Here is a 22,354-nt window from a genome sequence, read left to right on the forward strand (position 1 = left end):
AACCTTTTCAGGAATTAAATACAAAATTAAGTCAGTATTTTTCCAATTAATTGTCAGGTTAAAACAATGGGTTTTTAAACTTAATTTCTGTTTATAATGGTTCAGGTTGACATGACTTTAACAAGACTTGAAAAATCTGCTTAATGTTTTACATACATCTTGTGCCTCTTACATAGACAAGTCCTTGATTGCATTCCTTATTCCTTGCAATAAGTTTTTCTTATTCTTACTTCATATGTTTTGGAGATTTTTAATATTTATCCCTTCTCTAAAGAGCATAACTGTTCAGAATTCTACCTTCTTAAAGTTGTGAAAGTTTTAGCCTTAATGTTTTTGTGGTTTTGTTTGGTTTTGTGCTTGGATTTTTTTTATCTAGCAAGTAGTGTATTTTTTTAAATTGTAAAGGTCTCATTACAGTGACCTCCAGACACAATTTACATATTTCTCCATAAATTAAGAATAAGCATTGTTTTAATGCTGGTCTACTTGAAGAATTTTTGTTTTTTTCCCTTCCAGTTTCCTGATGTCTCAGAACCCTCTTTCAGAAAACCTTCAGTAACTGGATCTCATACAGGGGCATCAAATGATCCAGTATCCACCAGAAAAGTAAAGAAGTGTTAAAGGAATCAAAGCAGGAGTGAGGTCTGTGACAGACAGCAGGTATTTTAGGAAGTTAAAGAATATCCTTTGCTTATAAATCCAACACTTCAAAAGAAAAAAAAAATCATTTTTATCCCATTGTTACTGGAAAAGTGTTTCCCAAACCCACAAAAAAAAAAAAAAAAAAACAAAACCAGCTTTAAATTGCAACCCTGAATCTGAGCAGAAGGAAGAACACAGCCCTGTTTGGGACATACACATTAACCATTGTGGATGCAGTGCTCCTGTTAGAATATATTATCACACAGTATCCAAATTTATCAATGCTGGCCTCAGTTCAAATATGCCGTTAGATGCCTTACTAAGTGCTTCACTAAACTGAGCCTTTAATGCTATTTAAAACTAACTTAATATAGAAAAGAGCTATAGATTAACTGACACATCTATTGCCTTTTTTGTTCCAATCACTTCTGTTTAAGTGCACAGCACTCTGGGGAACATAAAAACTTGGCAGGGGGGAGGAGGGGAACCCCAGCAAGTTATGTTTGACCTGGAATTGAAAATTCAAACAACGAGACCATTCCAGACCTCAGGCTGTCTGATTCTTCCAGTCTCACGTAATCTATTCAATAGTTAAGCCTCACTCCCTATTACCTCTTAATAGTGGTTGTGCCTCTTATTGAATTCCTCAGAGCAAATCATCTAAAACTGGCTTCAAATGACCACGTGGCTCCTGGAGTTGATTTGGAAATGCAGAAAACAAGACACGTACCAGTATTTGAGCAGCTGGCCACAGAATGACAGCCTGGGGCAGGAACTCTGTGGTCCAGGCAGCAATGCCAGACCCCAGCTCCCTCTCACAGCACCTGATGCCCCAGGCAGGAGACCCTGCTCTGTCCTTGTGCCTTGTCAGTCACACCTTCCCAGCCTTGTGACAAGGAGAGATTCAGAGATGAGATGTTCTCATGCATTAGTGGGATGCTGGCTACTTCAAAACTATAAATGAGGGCTGCCTGCAGAGCCCAGCACCTCCTCTGGACAAGGGTTCAAAGCAGGGAACCCCCTCCCTCCAGGGGTTTGCAGCAAGTCCCACAGGCTGCTGCTGCCACCAGGGAAAAGGGGAGCTGCACACAGAGGCAGGAACCCCTGGGAAGAGAAGATTGCCAAGGACAAATGCCTGTTACAGCTTTGTGCAAGAAAAACTCATCTCGGAAATATCTGCGAATATCTCATTACCTGCCTATCCCTGATTCATCCCATAAACACCATAGTTTTATTACAGGTGTGTTTCTCCCAGAAAACAAACAAAAAACAAACAAAAACCCCAAACAAAACCAACAAAGCAAACAAAAAACCCCAACAACCAAACCTCCAGTACTTACCATTTATTTAGATTTTGCTACAGCACAAACACCCAGGAAAACAGAATTAGAGTAATGCATGCAACTTTGATTTCAGCATTTCCCAGTTCTGGTGGCCAGGCTTTGTAACCTTAGCAAGTTTTTGAAAGAGAATGGTGTATGTGCAAAGTTTCCTCAAACTTAAGGGAGAGAAAAAAATAATCAAACCAAAAACTTCTTTTTTACTTTTTGGGGTCAGTTTGTTGACAGCTGCACACCTGAGAGACAGAGTGACAGTATTAACACCCAGTTGCTTGAGTCAACCAAGAAGCCAAAAAAACAGGGTCTATCTTTCTTTGCAGTGTCCCAGGCTAGGAGAGAAAGCAGAACACAAATCTTGTGTTTCAGGCAGTGTTCTGGGGAGCAGCAGCATCCAAGCTTCCCATGGCTGCCTCTCATCTTCTGCCGTCTTGCCCTCATTACCAGTCTGACTTAATTATTTCCCTTTCCTATGCTCACACAAGTCTGGCCTGTCTCTTGCCTGTTTTGCAGCTTTCTATTGCATGTGAATCAGAACTGCTTCCCACCTTCCTCCACCATCTTCCTCTGCTGGAGCTTTGGAGGCTTGGTCTGCCTTATCCATCCATCCCATCTCCCAACTGAATCAAATAAATGGGATGTGAGGATGCACTTGAGGCAAGATGTGCTAATACACAGAAGTATCCCAAATACATTGGTATACCCACTCCTTCTTCAGCCCCATGTTTTTCTACCTCTAAAGAGGCATAACTGCCTTCTATTTTTACCCTATTTTCTGCCCCTCTATGCCACTCAGAAGACATTTTCACAGTCCATATTCCCCAACACACAGGCTGGGGTTTGTTTTGAGGCAGAACAAAAGAAATAACTTCTTCCAAGTGGTGCACAGTGCAGTTCTGGAGTCAAGGCAATTAGACCTAAAACTGTCTAAAGAAAATGACTTCACATCCCAACTGAAGAGAGCATATGGAACAAAATGTAATGGAAGAATGACACAGCTGAAAACAAAACAAAGACGTGCCATATTTCATAACAATGCAGATGTTAAGATATTGAAAATATTTTTAGCATGTACCAGGGAACACAAAAAAGAAAAAACCCATTGGGAATAAGAGTTCAGATCTACATTGTTCCCCTGTTTTCATGACGTTTACAATAGTATTATTCCCTCCCACCCGCCATGAATTTAAACTGCTCCAAAACAAGCTCTTCATTTTGTCAAAAAAACATCAACATGTTCATTATTTTTATATCTATTCTAGTGAGTACTACCTGAAGCAACCCATTCAACTCTCTGCAGCTGGTTTTCTGCCTTCAGAAGCCTTAATTTTCTCTACATGGACCTCACCTTAGTCACAACCACGTTGGACCTTTCAACTCCCACTCCATTTTTAGTTTTGAATTCTAAAAGTTTTGGGACTTAAGTCCCAGAAACTCAAAGTGACTTAACTCAAAGGGCATATATTTTATTTCAAAGTCAATTTAACACTGTAGGAGTTGTTCATATACACTCACTCTGCTGTGTCTTATCATCCTTTTCCATTGCCCTCTCCTCTAGAAATTCAATTTTTCTTCAGCTGGGTAACCAACACATCCTTCAGCTGCTGGGAAAGGTAATTTTTCCTTTTTTTTTGGACCATGACCTGCCCTTCTGCAGGCACACAGATAAATCCTACTGTAAGAGGAAGACCCAGCACACCATGACAGAGCTGCTTCCTTTAGGGTCACTCTGGGCTGTCTCACCTGAGCATCCCTGCACGATGCCCAGCTGGCCCCTGGTCCTTGTGCCTCCCCAGCTCCCCCTACAAGACCAATTCCTTGCTTGGCCACTCTGCTGCCCTTCTCCAAAGGGTAAAAACAAAGCACAAATGCAGCTGGTGTGGGGGTTCTGAATTCCCCCACCCACCCAAAAAATGTACAGGGGTAGGCAACTTGATGTCACTGGGGGACAGAGAAGGGAGTCAGGGTTTTCTCACTATAACACTGTAACTGGAGATTCTCCAGTTTCCAAGAACCAACCTTCATGGTGACCTCATAAACTGGATCAGCTGAGGAGCAAAAACTCCAGCCCCTCAAAGCTGTACACCCAAAAAGATGCCAAACACCACGAGGTTGTAGCTCCTTTCTCAGCCTCATGAGCATCTTGTGAGATGTGCAACACCCTTCATTTGCACTGAGGGCTCTGCACATCCCAGGAGCAAAAATTCCATGAGAACAACACAGCTAGTCAAATCCTGGATGCTTTCTCAAAGCTTTAGACTTTCTGAACTTACAACACAATTTTAATCCTCATCTGCCCTCTGGGATGGGAATTCAATGTCCAGCAATGGGTAATTATTGCCTGGATAATTCACTCCTTTCATAAGCAGCCTAGTTATCCTCCAACAACAACTTAGATAAGGAAGGGAGCCACACAAACTGAATTATGCTGGTGGTGACAACCCATGTGCAGCCACAGTGTTTGCAGAGGAGAAATACAGAGAGTGACACCAGAGGGGCTGCAGGGAAAACAGCAAGGTGATACTTCCATGTCCAGGGTCTGCACTGAAGAAGCCTTTGGGTAAGACCACACTTGAGCTGAGCAGCTCAAGTCTAGTTTATATGGGACAGGAATAGAGAACATGTTTTGAAAAAAGTCTTCAGGCTGAAGCTGCACAGTGCTTCTCCTGGTAGCTCACCTCGTTACAGGGAACCACCACACACCAGGAATTCTTGGTGGTTGGCAAAGATGACCATTATTGAAACACATAAATGGACAAAAAAGCTCATGTGAAGGCAGCCAAACAGCTCTGTGATGATCTTCACTTGTCAGTTGCCCAAAGCAGATCAATAATTCCAACTTTATTCATGGAAAAGCCAACATTTCACTTCATTGTCAGGAAAGAAATGCTGCTTGCTTCTCCCCTCCCAAATTTCTCAGGCAGCTCTGGTACAACTTTAGGGACATTGCACAGTCCCTAAAGGAAATAGAGTCCCCAGGACCTATTCACCTGCCACTGCCACCATCCATGACATTGTGTCAGAGGGTCACACTAGACTGTTTATACAAGAGGAGCAGCTTTGGAAAGCCTGGTTTAGTCTGCCTGTCTTTAGCTACAAACTACCAGACACAGGTTTCAGAAAGATCTGCCAAGAAAGTAAAATCTAACTTGTCAGAAAGGCAGAAACAGATTGCAGAAGGGCAAGCTGGAAACAGGGGAGTTCCCAAGAGGTCTTAGAGTTTGTTTAAAAAAAGTAAAATTTTTCTAGTTTTTCCCTATGTAAAGAGGAAAGTACAGTTTGACTTAATTGCAAAGCATAATGATAAGCCAGCATATATGTACATGACTCATTTTCAAATAATTACAAAATGCAAGGAGATACAGAAGACACAATTTAGGACTCTTTTCTTACTCTTAAGACTCAAACACTAGAATCAGGTCTACTAACTCTGTAGTGAGTTACAAGACTCAGACAGCCTATATAAGCAGCTTTATCTCCAGTTAGGCCTGGTATTTCCCCAAAATCCCATCTGCAGACACCAACTGCACACAGTGAAGGCAAATGTCTGAAACCTGGGACCACAGCCTGGACTGACACCACCCTCCTGGAGGTGCAGGATCACTGAACAATTCACTCAACACGTGCCTGGCAGGCAGTGCTGTGGAAAAGAAGGATTAGGGCAGTCCTCAGACACCCAACAGATGCAAGCTCTCCAAATTTGCTCTTTCTCTGCACGGTGAGATCAATACTACAATGCACAGACATTGGAACTGTATGCAGAAGGTGCTAAATAAAAGTGGAGAAGAAACAGAAGAAGCCCCAGATGATTTAAGGGATAAAACCAAAGTGTCTTCAAGTGAGACTTAAGGATTTAAGTCTATATGAATTAACAGCAAGGATAATATGTTTGAACAGAGTACCAGGCTAAGTGATGGATTCTCTGTCATCCCCTGAAGTTTTTGCAAGACACTGAACACAGCAGAATCGTTGCAGAATATATTTCTGTGTCCTTTGGCATGCAGGATGTTTTAAAAGACAGCATGAGGCTCTTTCTGGCCTTGAAAACAAAATTCTGAGGGCTGTGCTAAAGCTGAAATCTAAAGAAAATATTTAATTCTTTAAACAAATAATGTGTTTCTTATTAAAATAAAACCACTTTCAGAGAGTAAGCATCACGAGTGGGGAAAGCACAAGCATTTACAAATGCCAAGTCAGCTTGACAGAAATTTCAAGAAATCATTTAATTTCAATGAAATATTTTCTGCTCATTATCTAATTGAGGAAAATTCATGCAAATGCCAGTCTTGTCTCCTACCAATTATGACCAAAATATTGCCTTTTACTTCCCATCAGTGACACACCAAGTACTGGCATTTTTATTTCAAAATTTGTATGTAAGGACAAAATTAACATATCAGTAAAAGGCTGTGGTTAGTTAGGTAAACTCCCCGTGGTAAATTTAGTTATTTCCTGATGTCACAGCTTAGTAAGACAGGAAAGTCTTCTGCCAGTCTTCTCGACATACAGCAACTGATTTCAAACCAAGTGGAGATACAAAAAGCTCCCCTTTTGCAATAAAGCAATTAATCACTGTCTGCTAACTTTCTTTCCTGCTTTTGTGCCACTTTTTAAAGGAATTCCCCACATTCTTCTTCCAAATGTAGATTTTAGGTATAACACTAAGCAAGTTATTAACATCAAATAAACAATTTCATTCTATGTCTCACAAGGCCATGGTTTTTTGCACATCTTCACATCCTTTTGTCACCCTCAATCCCCTCCCAGCAGTTGTAGAAAACGAAAACATAAAAAAAAAGAAAATGAAAATACATTTAGAACTCTGGCAGCAAAAAAAAAAAATAAATAAAGGAAGTGCAAGGTCAAGAAGTGCAAATATTAAACCCACTACATTAAAAACTGATAAATGCAATTAAGTTAATCAATCATTCAGGTTTCATCAATGGGTTTCTACTTGAACTACCTGAGGTACAATTAAATATTACAAATTTGAGTTTGAAATTTAGCTTTAAAATACAGTTATGCCTTTGAGGAAAACTTTCTGAATGAGATTAGACAGCGAATATGATGGGAAAGAGGAAATAATTAGTTAAGAGAAAGCAAAAGGATACATACCAAAGACTTTGTCTGTTGTCTAGTGTCTTTCTTATTCCACAAAAAGCTACCTGAGACCAGAGAAGCCCTTTACTTCTAAAGGTCCCAAAATCCATGCATCGTGAAGCATCATGGATATCCTGAGTAGTAAACGTTAACTGTTGATTTAATACAGTCTGGAACCACCCAAAGGGATGAGGAGTAAAGCCTCCAAGGTCTCAAAGTCAGCTCTGTCTCCATAGAAATCTCTTTTTTTTTCCAGAACAAGAACAGAGGAACATTCTACAAGAATTTAAATTCTTGAGTTGTAATTAATTCATTAGTGACATCTTTGTAAAAGCTCCACATAATATTCTAACCATGTATCAGCCTCAAAAATCTCTTCAAGTCAGGCAAGATAAAAAGCACAGTTTTATTCATGGCAGAACAAGACAACTTCTACAGAACTGTGATGAAAATTAATGACTATAACATGAAGCAAATAATACCAGACACCAAATATTCGCAGCTCAACTAAATGAGAGGCACCCTGAGAAAATTCCAGCTAAGCTGTTTGGATTCTGCACTTTCCAACAGCCACTAGAAGTGGAAACACAACTCAAGCACTGAAACACTTGCAGGGTACATTTTGTGTAAAGTGTGCACAGTTTAAACCAACCCAGACCCTATAACATTACAAAAAGGTGTAATTCCCAATCAATCATCTTATTTTTCCTTTCCAGATACACTGAGCTGCCTTGGGCAGGGAGATCCAGCTCCTCACCAGTGACCATCAAACCCAGCCCTGCTGCAGCTGGAGGGGTCAGTGGCCTTCTCTGGAGGGCAATTCAGGAAAAAAACCCAACTTGGAAACTCAGAATTGCCCTGGAAACCCCAATCATTTTCCACCAGGCAGAGAGGAAGCACAGTCAGTGCTCCCTCTAGACTGAGGACAGCCCTTGTGAATGCCCCACCAAAGTCATCAAAGCAAATGTCCTTAAGTGAACACCCCAGCAGAAAATAATGCTGCCTGAAAGAGGGGCAGAGGGAGGGAAAGCCTTGCCTGACAAAGCAGGAGCATAAAATGGATTTATCAGAGTGGGAGGGAAAGAGTGATAATGAAGAACATTTCAGTGAGACCAGCTTGAGAGAGATTAACATTCAGTGTAAAAAAAAAATAATAATTTAGAGAAAAAAAAAACACAGTAAAGTGACTGCCTTGGGAGAGAAAAATGCTAGATCCTCAAGTGCTTGCTGGCCAGATGTCTTCACCAACAGAGCTGGTGGAAAACCCAAGTGACTAAAAGGCAACTGCAATCAACTTGTAAAATAAGAGAAGATTCTTCATAAGGGTTTTAGACTAGAAGACCGTGGAGACAGCAAAAATAAAAGAAGATTTGAGACAATCAGAGCAGGCAACAAAACCATCTATGAACTTTAACAAGAAGGCAGAAGTATTTCTTTCCCCATATAACCAAGAAAACACACAGCTGCCCCTCAAGGAAAGTCCTGTGCTATTTCAGAAACATTTGGTCTAAGAGATGAAACTCTTCATCTTCAGATACACTTCTGCATAAAATACCAAATGTAAGGGTTGAAGATATATAACATTTTCAGAGTAAAATATTCCCCAGTTCAAATGTGCAAAATTAGATGAACTTATTTTGAACGCATGACCACTGAGAAATAATAATAATAATCTTCAGCAAGCAAGTAACAGTCAAAATTCAGATGTAAAACCAGAATCATGTAACAAAACATTTGACAAAATTATTTTTAAAAGCACTTTTTTAATAAGACCTGTTCAGTTATTCAGCCATTACATCTTTTGCCTGGCCTTGTTGTTTGGTTCTTTATTCCCTAAACCTTTTGGTTCTTTATTCCCTAAACTTTTTAATAAATTTTTGTCCTAACCTCTGACTGCATTAAATGTGAAGAGCCTGATGGACATGAAATCTAGGCACACATTCCTCTTTTTCACTGAACAATTTCAACTCTTGCTGCTAATTACAAAATTCTTGCCTGAGTGCCACTGCTCCCTAAGTTACTTAAATGTCTGTGCTTTTTAGAACAGCTATGTATTTTTCTAAAACTTCATTTTTTACAACATACTACTCTCCCAAAACCTCACAGATAAATTTGATTTAATTCTAATTACCTAAGAATTTTCTATCTCCCCAGGTTTATATAATCCTTAAGTTTGATCACCTCCTCACTATGTTCCAAGATATTAATTAATGAGACATAAAATACAAGGAAATTTCTGTGGGACAAAACTTTCTTCTATCTTGAATCATTAAAATAAAAAAAAACATAAAGTAATTGTGAACCAGTCATAAGTCAGCCATCTATTTCATCAAGTAATCCACCTGGCTTCAAATTCTTACGAGTTTTCTAGGTTTTGCTGAATCAAAGGAGCTACAGCAGACTTTTGGAAGGACTGCTATCTTCTAAAGGTTTCAAAAGTCATTACAAGCACTATTTCCATTCTCCTTCATTCCCCATCCTCAGAAATACAAAGCAATTCTATTTCAGGCTGAGATTTCTAGGTCTGTTTACCAAGGAGCAAGGTGGGGGGGAAATGTTTCTTTTCACAGACTTTGTTAAATAAAAGATTCACAAGATATTTTTGCAAGAAATTAATAGAATCCTAGAATTGTTTAGGCTGGAAAAACCCTTTAAGGCTATCAAGTTAACCCTCCTTTCAGGGGGTTGTAGAAAGCATTAAGGTCCCCCTGGCTTTCCTTCTCTTTGAGAGTTAAAATTAAGAAATTTAGGGTTGATGAAGAAAGATGAGGAAAACACTGCCCCAGAGCAGCTGCTGTGTCTGGATGCTGCAGATCCTTGAAATTCCACAAACCATCCAACAGAACCCCCCTGCTCAAAAGCATCTTCACCACAACAAAACCTTACACCTTTACAAATTGAAAAATTTAATAGGCAAATGCCTGCATGGGAAATAGTTTGAGGAAACAGAGTTTAAAATGTTGTCAGTTCTTGGCTGGTCTCTGTAAAGGATGATGTGAATGTTTATCTGGTAAGGAAAAATATATTAAATTGAATAACCCTCTCAAGGCATTAGCCACACAGCACACCATCATTAGGGTAGCCCAGCTTGCTCTGACTGAACAAGCAAAACAAAAACTTCTTTAAATTTCATAAAATAACCCAATCTGGGTCAATGGAGATAGCAGTGTTATGTCAATGTGTTTGATATGCTCTTAAATATTCATTTCAATTAGAAATTATTTGTGCATGGGGTAAAAGCATCCATGGAGATTATGTTTACATGTGTCAGGAAGCACCAAGATGGATCAAAATTTTAAAATACTCCACCTATAAATTTGATGATTAAAGGTAAAACTGCTGTGAAGCAAAGAAAAAACAAAGAGAAAAACAAAACTAAAAAGAAGACACATCTAAAAGTTGAAAAAGCAAATTGGCAGTGGTTTCAGGGTCTGAAATTAGAGGAGCTGGAATTTCTGTGCACTCTCAGGAGGCAGCAGGATGCAGGGCTGTGGGAGGTGATGTCAGAAGTGTGGCTGTGCCTCGCCACTGGGCTCAGGAGAGACCTGATAAGCAGATTTCTGGTTTGCTTTGGGCCCTGGCTTCCATTTTATCAAAGCTTTCATAAGAGTTTACAACTTCCTTTGTGAGCAACACAGACTTCATACAACCAAAATCTGAATCAAAGGCAGCATGTGACTTTCATTTTGACTTTGGAATTATTATTATTTTCATTATATAGTGCACAACCTCCTCAATTATCAGGAACACTAAGAACCATCCAGATAAAACTAACAAGTACAATCAACTATTTGTAAGGCATCAGAGAATAATTATAGTGCCTGACATCCTCCCCCCCAAAAATGAAAAATACAAGTCTAGCTGATGATAAAAAGGAAAATTTGAAATAAAAAAGGTATGCACGCACAAGCTTTATAATACTGAAATAAACAATCTGTTTTCTCAGAGGATCTTGTATTAGAAAAATATAGTTTCCAAATAACTGATTCCACTCAATTGAAAAGAAAAAAAAAACATATAGCAGTGTCCACTTTCTAAGATAACACCGGAATAAATAATTGCTTGGGAAATATGCAATGGCTAGTGCATCCCCTTAACCACTTGAGACCACACACTACAGTTTAAAGTATGATTTTAAATAGATATGAAAGCCTAACCCTCTATGTTATTAGTGAAGTTCAGTTCCACAGTGCCTGATAACAAATTCTTTTCAGAGAACAATCAAACCTTGCTGTTATCCTGTGCTGACCCAATTCTCCTTTAGTGTCTCACTGCCAGTGGTTCAGCTTCATTACCTCACTATATTAATTAGTGGATAAAGAGAAAACCAAGATTTTTTTTTTTCCTATACTTTTTCTTTCCTTTAGTACAACACTCCAGGATAGAAAATTAAAATAAAGAAATTACTCTAAGAAGCCTGTTTTGCTACTGCTGAACAAATGGGAAAACTGTAAGACCATTCAAAGGAATCATCAAAATAACTGAGCTAATGACAGGACTGATTCTTCTCCCATTCTTGAGAGAGATGAGTGTCTTAGGTGGTAGGTAAATAATTAACCCTTTCTTTCAAATAGGTTCTACTACCTTAATTCTGCAATTTACAAAAACTCCATATAATCTTTTTGCATGATTCTTCATTTTGTTTCAGAAAAATCTCGATTTTACTTTTTTTTCCCCTGAAACAGGAGAGTATTTTAGTCTCATGTTTTAATATGACTCTCAGCTTAACAGGCAACTATGGAAAACTTTGTGAGATAATCTGAACTTTAGTAGGAAACAGACACTTCCCCATGAAACTCTTAAAATGGCTTTAGCTGGTATTGTCTTCTCATGTATTTTTATCTTAGTACCACTGGGGGGAAAAAAAAGTGACCTACAAAAACCTCTAAAAAAATCAGATCTGACAGTAACATATAGAATGGGTATATTCAAAGGCCAGCTCTGACTTAGGGAGGCCAGCCTGCTTTGTTTCCCTTGTCAGTCTGTAGCCAGTGTGGACAGACAAAACCTCCTCCAGCAGGTAGTTCAGAGCAGAAACCATTTGGGGGGCTCCTCATCACCCACTGGAGAAGCTGAATTATTGCACCAAGCCCAGGAAGCCAAGGAGACAAAAATTCCTGGGTTAGATTTACCTTTGTGTTCCCTGCACCATCCACTCCTGTGACTCCTTGTAGGGTGCAGCACAGCATTTGTGCTGATTTTGCTGTGTTCACACCAAGATCTACCACTGGGAGACTCTTGGGATGGAAGGCTACACAACCCTGGTTTCATAACTTCTTAATAATTTTAGTATTTAAATGCCATTCTCATGTCTAATGGTCAAGTTTTTATTTATTCTGAACAACTATTCTCTCCAAGCTCTTACTCAGCTCAAGTCTAACAGAGCTTTAGTCCTTCTACATTTGGATAAGGAACAAGCCTAGGAGTAACCTCACCATTTTTATAGGAAAAGAGATTTCATCTTCCATGTTCAAAACCTGTATTTTTCATTTTATTGTATCAATAAGCATTTTATCCTGAACCAAAATTCTCCAGTTTATTTTTGCATGTAGGTTTTGAATTCAGTCCATCTGAAAATAAACTGCAAGGGATAACAATTGTCCATCTTACTTTAAACAAGGACAGAAGTACAGCTGAATGCTGATACTTCAGAACTAAAAATCTTATCTCTCTTGTATGGGCATTAAACTTCACATACCACACAGTCATAAAGGCTGAAAAAGACTTCCAAGATCAGAGATTTCAACCTTTGGCCAATCATCACCATATCAACTAAACCACAGCACTAAAATGTGGTATAGTATAAAGACTGGGACATTCTTTAAAGAAAACTGAACTTTTTTTGCTTTGGGAAGTTACCAGGTCCAAGAAAAAAATCTGTCCTTCTCAACATGTTTTCCTCACCAATATTTCTGTTATGTATCTGGAGTGGCATTTGGTCACCATTTTCTGTATGGGATTGCAATTTTTCTTCATTTTACATATAATAACCACATTCAATCAGGCCAAAGGTATACCTATCCTCATACTGTGCGGAGCAGAAGTCTGGGAAGAGCACCAGGACAAGAAAAGCATGCAGGGATGGACTTTGGGATCCCTCTGCAGCCTTCAGGGACTGGGCTCTGTGATATTCTAAGCAAGAGCTGATGCTTTTGCACTCACAGTCCATACCCAGAAAATCCTGCATTATGTGCATGGCTCACAGCTAAACTATGCTCTATGAAAAAAATATCACCTCTTACTTGTTCTGAATCTGTCACTTGATAATTTTATTTGATCCCCTCTGGGTCTTGTTTTACAAGAGACACTTAATGAACATTCCCTGTTCTTTTCTTCCATTACATTCCTATATAGATTTTTATAATTTTCATCTTTAGCTGCTCCTTTGCCAGGCTGAAGGTTCTCAATCTATTTAATTGCTCTTTATCATCACTGCCACCCATTTCTAGTTCTGTTATCTCCCCTTTTTTTCCTCTCATTCTTCCTTTAAATCCAGGGCTCAGAACAGCACCTTGGGGTCAAGATAAAAGCATAGGCAGTTTGCAAAGTGGCATAGCAGACTCTGTCTGCCATGTGAGCCATTTTTCCCTATTTTTTTTTTTTCCCACCAATCCCAAACACTTGATCAATGCTTGGATTTGTCATGATAAACTCTGCACATTGCTTCCTTCCATGCTAAAATCTCAACAATGGCAGGATTGTTCTCCTCCACATGCATTACTTCATAGCAGCAAGCTTCAACCCCACTTACTAAGCATCACAAGCTCCCTCTTGGGCTCTTCATAACTGGCTTTCATTTATGCTACTCTCATTAACTTAGAATCATTCTGCACTCTCCCTTCCAGATCACCAATGCATACTGGTGTTAATCTTAGCACAGATCCATGAGTAATTCTATCCATCCCTTCTGTTAAACAGGACATTTATTCATTTTTTGGCCATCAGTCTAGGACGAGAAAATTCCTCTTATGTCAGAGCAGTTTCATTTTGCTCAGCACCTTTGGTGAGTCGCTCTCACAAGACTCCCTGAAACCCCCAGTGTACTGCATCAGCTAAATCACACTTACTCACAACCTCAACAGTGCCTTCAAAGAACTTCACCAGACCTGTGAGACTGTTCTGACTCTTTCCTGCTACATCAAACTGTCCATGAATGCTTTAGTTTTCTTCTCCATGGTATTTACCAGAAAACTGGCTGGTATGAATGCCAGTCAAACTTGTCCTGTTCTTTCCCACAGGCTTTCTGGAAGCCTTTTTGAAAACTGGCATCACCTTTGGCACCCTCGGCTTCACTGCTACTGTGAACACTGCTCTCTCATATGCCTTTGGCTACAAGAGCAATATGATTTGAGCTCTTTTAGATCTTAGTTATCTACTGGACCATTGGCATTCCCATTTCTGAGAGTTTTGAAAGAACTCGTGACAAGTTAAAGCCTTCCACAAATCACCTATCAGGCTTTAACTTGTTTTACTGTATATTTCATGTTTATTTTGCATTAATTTCATCTTTTTAAAATTTTTGAACGTGTTTTTGCAGTGTCTTTACAATCCCTCCATCTTGCTCAACCATGCTAAATATCCCTCAAAGCCTTTTTAAAGAGTCAGAGAAGCAGTTTTTAGGAAATAGGCATTTTTTTCCTGAGTCTCTCCAGAGTGGCTGTAAGCATTATTCTCCTGGCAGTTCCTCTTACCAGGCTGTCCATAAGAACCCTAATCTGTGTCCTGCCTGATACCTTCTCCATGGCAGATGTGGACTGTCAATAACTCACTGCAGAACTAAGCCATCAATCTCTCCATTTTAAATTCCAGTTTTCCAACATTTGCATATGAACACTTCCATTTTGGTCTGTCCTTCTGTGCTCCTCTCTAAATAAGACCTATTTTTTCCAGCAGTCCTTGACTGTTCTCTAGATGACCTTCATCAACTTCTGCCACACATACTTCAGCCACAGCCAGTGTCACCTTGACCTGGGTGCCTTTCCTGCTTGCCCTCATGCAGAACATTGAAATCACACTGCAGACTGATGCTGCACAGCTCTTTATTCTGCACCTTTTATCCAGCAACTCACATGCTGCTTCCAGCACTCCTTTGGTAGCCTTTATGTCTCCAGCACTTCTCCATTTTGAGAAGACAGACTAGACCCCTTTTGCTGTAAGCCACTTTGGCACGTGCTTGGAAGGTTTCCAAATGCTCCCTTCCAGCACTGGTTACACTCCACAGCAGGAGATGTCTCTCCATCACCTGGAACCAACACCAAACAATGGAATTCTTAGAGCAAAAGGATACTTGGCTATCACCTGACAGCAAGGTCTCATCTACAGGATGAGATTTTTTTTGGATGTAATTTCAGGGTCATTTCTCCTTTGCAGGATTGATGTCCCACTGCATTACAGCTTCTCATGGAACCCCAGTGGCAGCCTCCCTGGAGACAGAGGTGGGAATACCTGCCTGGAGCTTTGCTTTACACATCTGCTGATGGAGAGCATTTTCCTTACACTTTGCATGTTGTGACTTTCACAAGAGTTCAGTTGCATTAATCTGCAATGATATCTTGCAGTGTCATTAACTATCCCTCTGGTTTAACAGCTGCATTTATACTGTTGAGGGCAAGTAAATGCTTGTTTTTATTTTTTCTTCCTAACTGTAGATCTGAGATCAACCTATAGCCTGAGAAGCCAAAGGGTCTGGCTAAATAGCCTCAGACACACTCCTTGTGTTTTAGGCTTTTTCTCATTGTATTCCACTGAAATTTTAATTTTATGTCTCTCCCTCCAGAGACTTTGATTCAGACTGTCCTCATCCTCCTGGAAGACAATGGCTTTCTAAAAATCTAAAACCATTCTAGTGGTTTTCTAAAAACCCATCTTTAATACTGGACTGGTTGGTGCTTGTGAAAGTGTATTTATTTATTTTGTGAAATCTTAACTTCTCCTCCGCCTTCCATTCAGCATCTTTAATCCATTCCTCAGGTTCCCACAAATCATTTTCAAGACAATCCTATGAAAGTAAGGAGGAGTAAGAAAGTTTAATTTTTCTTGTGTAACACTCTGGTATCATTAACAGGCATTTCCCATAACTGCTGGGCAATCATACTTTATAATCTAACAGATCAGAGCCACTTTATGATAGCATGAAAGGACTGATTGTGCAAACACTTAATCACTGCTTCCCTAAGACAACAGAACACATAACCAGCCACAACTTTTAGTTCAAAACAGAAGCACAGAAGTGTTTTTTAAGATGCAGTCTCTTCTGCACTGTTGAGGGGAGCTGTGCTTACAAACACGCCCTTCACCAAATCAAAGAATATTCTACATAACCAAGAATTGCTGATTCAAAGTGGGACCTCACGCGTTTAGATTCCAAATTTAGATTTCTTACTATGAATTCTACTTTCAATTACATCAAGTCTGCTGCATTTTGTTGGCTCTGATGTACACAGCTTTCGACACAAAAGAAGTCTTGAGAGCTTCCACACACACGCTGTTACTGCTGTATTTATAGGCAAGATGCTCAAACATTTGCATTTTATTGTAAGGGGTAAATTGTGCCATACAGTACAGAAAAATTCAATACCGATTCACAAAACAGGCCTGATTTTTCAGTTGATAGAAAATGGTTCTAGTTCCCTTTCCACCATCAAATCTAATTTAAAGTAACCCACTGTAGTGCAAATACATCAGATACTTCGTAATCTCCTGTAATGGCAGGGAAATTCATCACAAATTGCTGAATGTGTTCACAAGATGATTCATAACATAACTGCTATACACTGGAAAAGGCGCTTTAACAAGTGATTTCATTCATTTATGTCAATACTTCATAATTAGCACAGAGAAGTGTCTGTAAATTGAACTCTTGAGCATCACACTGCTTAGTTACCATTTTTCTTTAATATTTTCAGCACTTGATGTAATGGAAGACCCCATTAAAATTTTGTGCCAATTACAAATGACATTTTCATTTTCTCTTCTAAATGTGTTAGCACAAGCTAATGAACTCAACAATGTTCAACAAAGCCATAAGCATATGCTGACCTGTGCTACATAAACAGTTCAACTGTCTTTACCAGGGATATTAATGATTCTAAGTTAATGTGAGGTTTTGATGGATATTTAAACCCTGTTGTTCAATAACATAATAATAAAAGAACTACTGGCCTATATGGAAGTTAGTGCTGATGCTCAGTCAGAAGTAACAGCTGACAAGAAAAACATGACAGCCAGATGCTCAGAAGAGCTCTCTTCTGCACACCAGCCTGAAGACCTAGATTCAGCCACCTTTTCATTTGTAATTGAAGAACTCTGAAAGCTTTGCAGCGTGTTCTATCCGAGGCACACAGTATTATGAAAGCATTATGATGTACCCAAAACCAGTGATCAGGATCTTGCTATCCCCCAACAGAGACTCAGCTTTTCTACAGAGATCTTACCATTTCAGGGCTTGAGTGCCCACAAAGCCATTGCTGAACTATGGTTTCCTGGCAGGTACTTCATGCACTGGGTGGAAATAATTAATCATTTCTACTCGTATTCCATAATCTCAAGATGCCAAGTCACTATAATTTAACAGCTTAGTGGTGACAGCTGGTTGGTTGTACCTATGGGGTGCACAGTCTTAGCCCATTTTAACAGCAAAATAAATAATTCTGCAGCTTCCTTTGCAACTGGGCATTGCTCAAACTGTGCCCAAGGCCAGCTCCTGCAGAGGGGCTGACAAAAGGTGACTTGGTCATCCATGGGAATTCGCAGTAGAACCACATTCTCTCAGGAGCAGCTGAAAGGTTTAGACAAACTGCTCTCCCAGACTAGAAGAGGAAGTGCAAGACTATAAATATATCCATGATCACAGTGACAATTCCTTCTTACCAGGATAACTTCCCACTCATCAGTTCTAAAAAATCCTCAAGCCCCAGCTTTGAGCTTGTCTCATCCTCCATGGCTTCCCAGGAATCCAGGAATGCAGATCCATGGACTAATTTCCACAGGCTGTGCACACCAAGGTAAATATGCAAGAAAAGCTTTACTACCTTACTCTAATGTTGTTAATTAATGACCCAATAATTATTAAAATAATCTAGTATCTCCCTGTGCTTCGAAATAGGAGACCTAATCTTGAGCTCTTATTACATACTGCTTCTTTTTACTTTTATTTCTTAATTGAAAACAGTGTTATCTTTTTTTTTTTCTTTAATTTTACAAGATTTAAGCCTTAACAAGGTATACATATCTTCACCGGACACTTATTTGCAATTACATGTAATTCTTAATTGCATTTTCTTAATTCTGCAATTTCCCTCACACTTTCAGTGCTAATTAAAAACTTTAGTGATAAGACATCCAAAACATCCAGACATGCAAACTTGTCTCTTGCATCTAAATTTTCTCCTTTTCAAGGATATCCAGGCCTGTAACTGCTGCTAGGTTTATCAATATTAAATCTATTTATTTAAAGGGATAAAAAAAACCCAACTTCAGGCTACTTAGTGTTCCAATTCTCAATAGTTACAATAAAACATAAAAAGCAGGAAAATCCCATCTCTCCTTCCATACTACCTTCAACGTATTTTTGCCCCTTTTAGTAGTCAAATATAGATTTTTCCATGACATTTTGATTAAGCACTCACTGTGAACACATTAAGTGATAATTGGTCCAAAAATACTTATTGAGGCAGGAATATCAGAATACAATAAATACCAGGAGCACCATAGGCAGCTGTATGAATCACTTAACATACCTGTGGTTTTCCAGGTTCCTGTGCTTAGTCATGAGTACACTCTTCATATTCTTGTACACAGAACACAATTTCTGCCAATTTTTGTTCTTGGCTTCTACACTGCCACCTGTAGTCATACAAGAGAAATTAGCAATATTTTATGCTGCAAATCCTATTAGCACAATGTTTCAGCTCACTTGTTTTTCTAGACAAACATTCTAAAGCTCCCCTTTAGTAAAAGGCGCATTTCAATATTCAAACCAAGTTATTTACATTTTTCTCTTTAATACATTTGAAGAAAAAAGAATTACCACCAAACAATCCCAATTAATTTTAAACCAAGAGGACACTTAAAACTCTCAGAATCTCTGCAGATTTTTATTTTATCCTCGTTGCTTGGGGGACACATCATAACCTTGACAGAGCAAGATGTCTTCTGAAGTGGCAACGCAAAAACGTGCACCTAATAATTTGTTAAACACAAAAAAACCAATTGGATTTGTTCTTCCATCTGAAAAAATGAACATAGTTTTACAGAAACTAACTCAGCTTAGTTATCTTTTATAGGTTATAAGGAAACGTATGCAAATATAAATTGCTAGTATTTGAAAGATTATCGCATAGAATTAGCAGCGATCTTGAGCTTTTTTATACAATGAAAACGATTCATTTTATTCCAGCCTTACGGCACTTTGAGCAGTATTGCAGAGATCCTGCCAAATTAACAATTTACAACAAAATAAGAGCTAAACACAGTACACCCGGAGCCCTCACGTTAATCCTTCCCTGAAAAGGTGAAAAAAATCAGCAAATGCACGGTTCCTGGAAAAACCCGAAGCTTCCTGGTGTTCAGAACACGGGTTTCACAGAACAGCGAAGTTTCGGAGTACAAGCTCTGGGGGGAAACCTGCCTTTTGCACGCACACGCCTTCTCCTTTCCTGCAGCTAAGAACTGCTCACCATCCCTGGAAGCGGAACGCTCCCACTACGCTCTCCCCGGAAAGGCGCTCCGGAGCGGGGAGCGGCAGAAACAAACTCGAGTTCCCGCAGCGCGGGAGGCGCGGCGCCCGCTCCCCGCGCTGCCCTACGGCGGCGACACCGCAGCGGCCACCAGAAACCCCGCACGGAACAGAACAGAAACCGAAATCAAACGCGGTTTCCAAGAACAAGTTGGTCTTAGGGAAAAAAAAAAAAAAAAGAACAAAAAAGCCCGAAGATGATATAATAAAGAAATAAAATTCCCGAGCGCCGGAGAGGCTGCCCACGTCCAGGTGACCCTCTCGCTTGCCACCAGCGCCGGCCACTCCCGGACGGGAGCGGCTCCGCCGGAGCCCCCCGGGACCCGGCCCCCATCCCAACCCCAGCGCGGCCGCGGCCGCTCAGGTGCGCCGGGCACCGCCCCGCTGCCCGCGGTCCCCGGCGCCCCCGAGCCATCCCCAGCCCCACGGACCCCTCGCACTCACGCCCCCCGCCCCGGCGGCTCCGCCGGGACGCTGATGGGACACGGGGTCACCGCTGCAGCCGCGGCGGGGAGCGGGCGCTGCCCACCCACCTGCGCCGGCCGGGCCGGTGCCGCAGGATGAGGCGGCGGCTCCTCCTCGCCGGCGCGGCTCCGCCGCCGCGCAGAGCCCGGGGGAGCCGCGCGTCCCGGGTGCCGCCGCGCCGCCCGGGATTCCTGCGGGAGGGCGGGAGCGAGCGAGGGAGGCGGCTCATCGCTGGGCACAGCCTCCCGCTCCCCCGCCGGCTCAGCCTGCCTCTACCCCCTCCAGGCACGTTCTGCCGCGCGGCGCCCGGGCGGACCCGCGGCGCGCACCTCCGGCCCCTTCCCTTTTTATCGCGGGGCCGGGGCTCCCGCCGCCGCCGCCGCCGCCGCCGCGCGGGGGGCTCGGCATCCGCGCCGCCGCCTGCGCACGGCCGGCCCGCCCCCGCCGCCGCCGCCGCGCTCGCACCGCCCGCCACCCACCTGTCCGCGCCCCGGCCCCGCCGGAGCCGCCCCCGCCCCGGCCGCGCTCCCCGCAGCGGCCTCCGCCGGCGCGGGGCTCTGCGGCTCCCGCCGGGGCCGCCCGCGGGCTCGGGCTCTGCGGAGGAAGGGAGGAGGTGGCGGTGACGCTCCGTCCCACCTGTGCCCGCAGCCCCCGAGCGCCGCGATGTTCGCCGCCCCCGCGGCGGGGAGGCGTTCGCCGGGCGCTGGAGCGGCGCCGAGTGCCTCCCGCTCTGCCGCCCAAACAAACGAGGAGCCTCGGCCGCTACAAATAATTTACGTGTTCAGGAACGTGCTGGAAGCCCAGTTGTTGATGGGTCTCTGACAGCTGGCGTTGAGAGATAACCTAGCGGGAGGTGGTAGGCTCTTAAAAATTTGAGTTGCGATGCTTTAGATATTCGAGGAAAGCAGCAGGTAAATACAGGAAAGTGTTAGGAAAATGTCTGTGTTATAACTAAAACTGCAGCTCAACTTGAGGTTGTGCACATGCCGTCTGAGCTCTCGCACTGGTGGAAGAACAGCTCATCCTTATCGGCACTTCTCTCATTCTCTTTTGCCTGGTGTATTTGCATCTTGGAAACACATGATGTATTTAAATTCCTGAGTATCTTTTTGTTCAAATGGGTGATGTTTGCATTAAGAGCGTGCCCTAGCACAACCCAGTGAAGGAGCGTTGGGAGGAGTTGAGTGCATTGATGCAGCATCACACCGACTGATAACCATTTTCAGATTTGTGTAATAGAGATATCCTACATTGATTCTTCCCGCAGCAATAGATTCCACTTTGTTTAATGCTGCTGTGCCCACCTGAATCCCCCCGGCTTCACCTGCGGGGGACACTGCTCTGGATCTCGAGATTTGGGGAGTGGCTAAGGCAGAAAGTCACACTGTCTGCCTTGTGTGGAGGAGAGGCAATAAAGGAACCGACTCAAATCTGGGGAAAGTCTCAGGTTTAATCCAGGCTTTAAAGAGCTCCAAACTCCAGAAAATCGAACAACCAAGAGCTCTCCCAACAGCAGGGTGGCAACAAGGGGAAGGGGATGCCCATTAACCAATGAGGGGATTTGGGGGAGTGGAAGGTGAAAGGAGAGACAGATACAAAAACCAATGGGGGAAACCTAAGGGAGGCCCCCTGGTCCTCATCCAATCCCTCGATGCCCAGGGTAGAAGATTCTGGAAGAGTGGGATGGGCAGCCGAGTGATGGACAAGGTACCAGGGAGGGGACAGGGGGATGACTAGGAAGTTTTGGGGAGATTGACATTGAGGGGAAAGGTGGGAAAACTCAGGGTAGAACTATGGGGAGAAAATGGGGGGTGAAGGGGCAAACCATTACAGAAACAATACAACACTTTAAGACAACCTTTACCTTTCCCAAATGTTTCATTCTAATCCTAATATTTTGGGACCCAACCTTTTCAAGGTAAGCCAGAAATCTATACGTCATGTTACAAACTGTGGTATCACCCTATAGTCTAGACATATTAAGAAGTAAGCTACAAAAATAAAATAACTTTTCTTCATGTAGCCTTTTGGAGAATTAAGGCTAATTTCAATTCCTCTTCTTGTATTTCATAAG

General features: G+C 41.7%; 1 long non-coding RNA gene across 3 annotated transcripts in view; it reads right to left on the reverse strand.

Annotated features, from left to right (window-relative positions):
- LOC110475696 (uncharacterized) overlaps positions 1–21,015 on the reverse strand; it is a 36,932-nt gene extending 15,917 nt beyond the window's left edge. The window contains exons 1-2 of one of the 3 annotated variants that reach the window (XR_013339538.1): positions 20,917–21,015; positions 18,818–18,923 (exon numbers count right to left, since the gene is read on the reverse strand). This is a non-coding gene — a long non-coding RNA (uncharacterized LOC110475696). Of the gene's footprint in view, positions 1–18,817; positions 18,924–20,259; positions 20,281–20,348; positions 20,475–20,916 lie in introns of those variants that run through there. The other 2 variants (XR_013339536.1, XR_013339537.1) reach the window with 2 other exon arrangements.
- Between the last annotated feature and the right edge of the window lie 1,339 nt (positions 21,016–22,354).

The sequence above is a fragment of the Lonchura striata genome, chromosome 2 (genome assembly GCF_046129695.1).
Source record: "Lonchura striata isolate bLonStr1 chromosome 2, bLonStr1.mat, whole genome shotgun sequence".
In the NCBI taxonomy this organism is placed as follows: domain Eukaryota; kingdom Metazoa; phylum Chordata; class Aves; order Passeriformes; family Estrildidae; genus Lonchura; species Lonchura striata.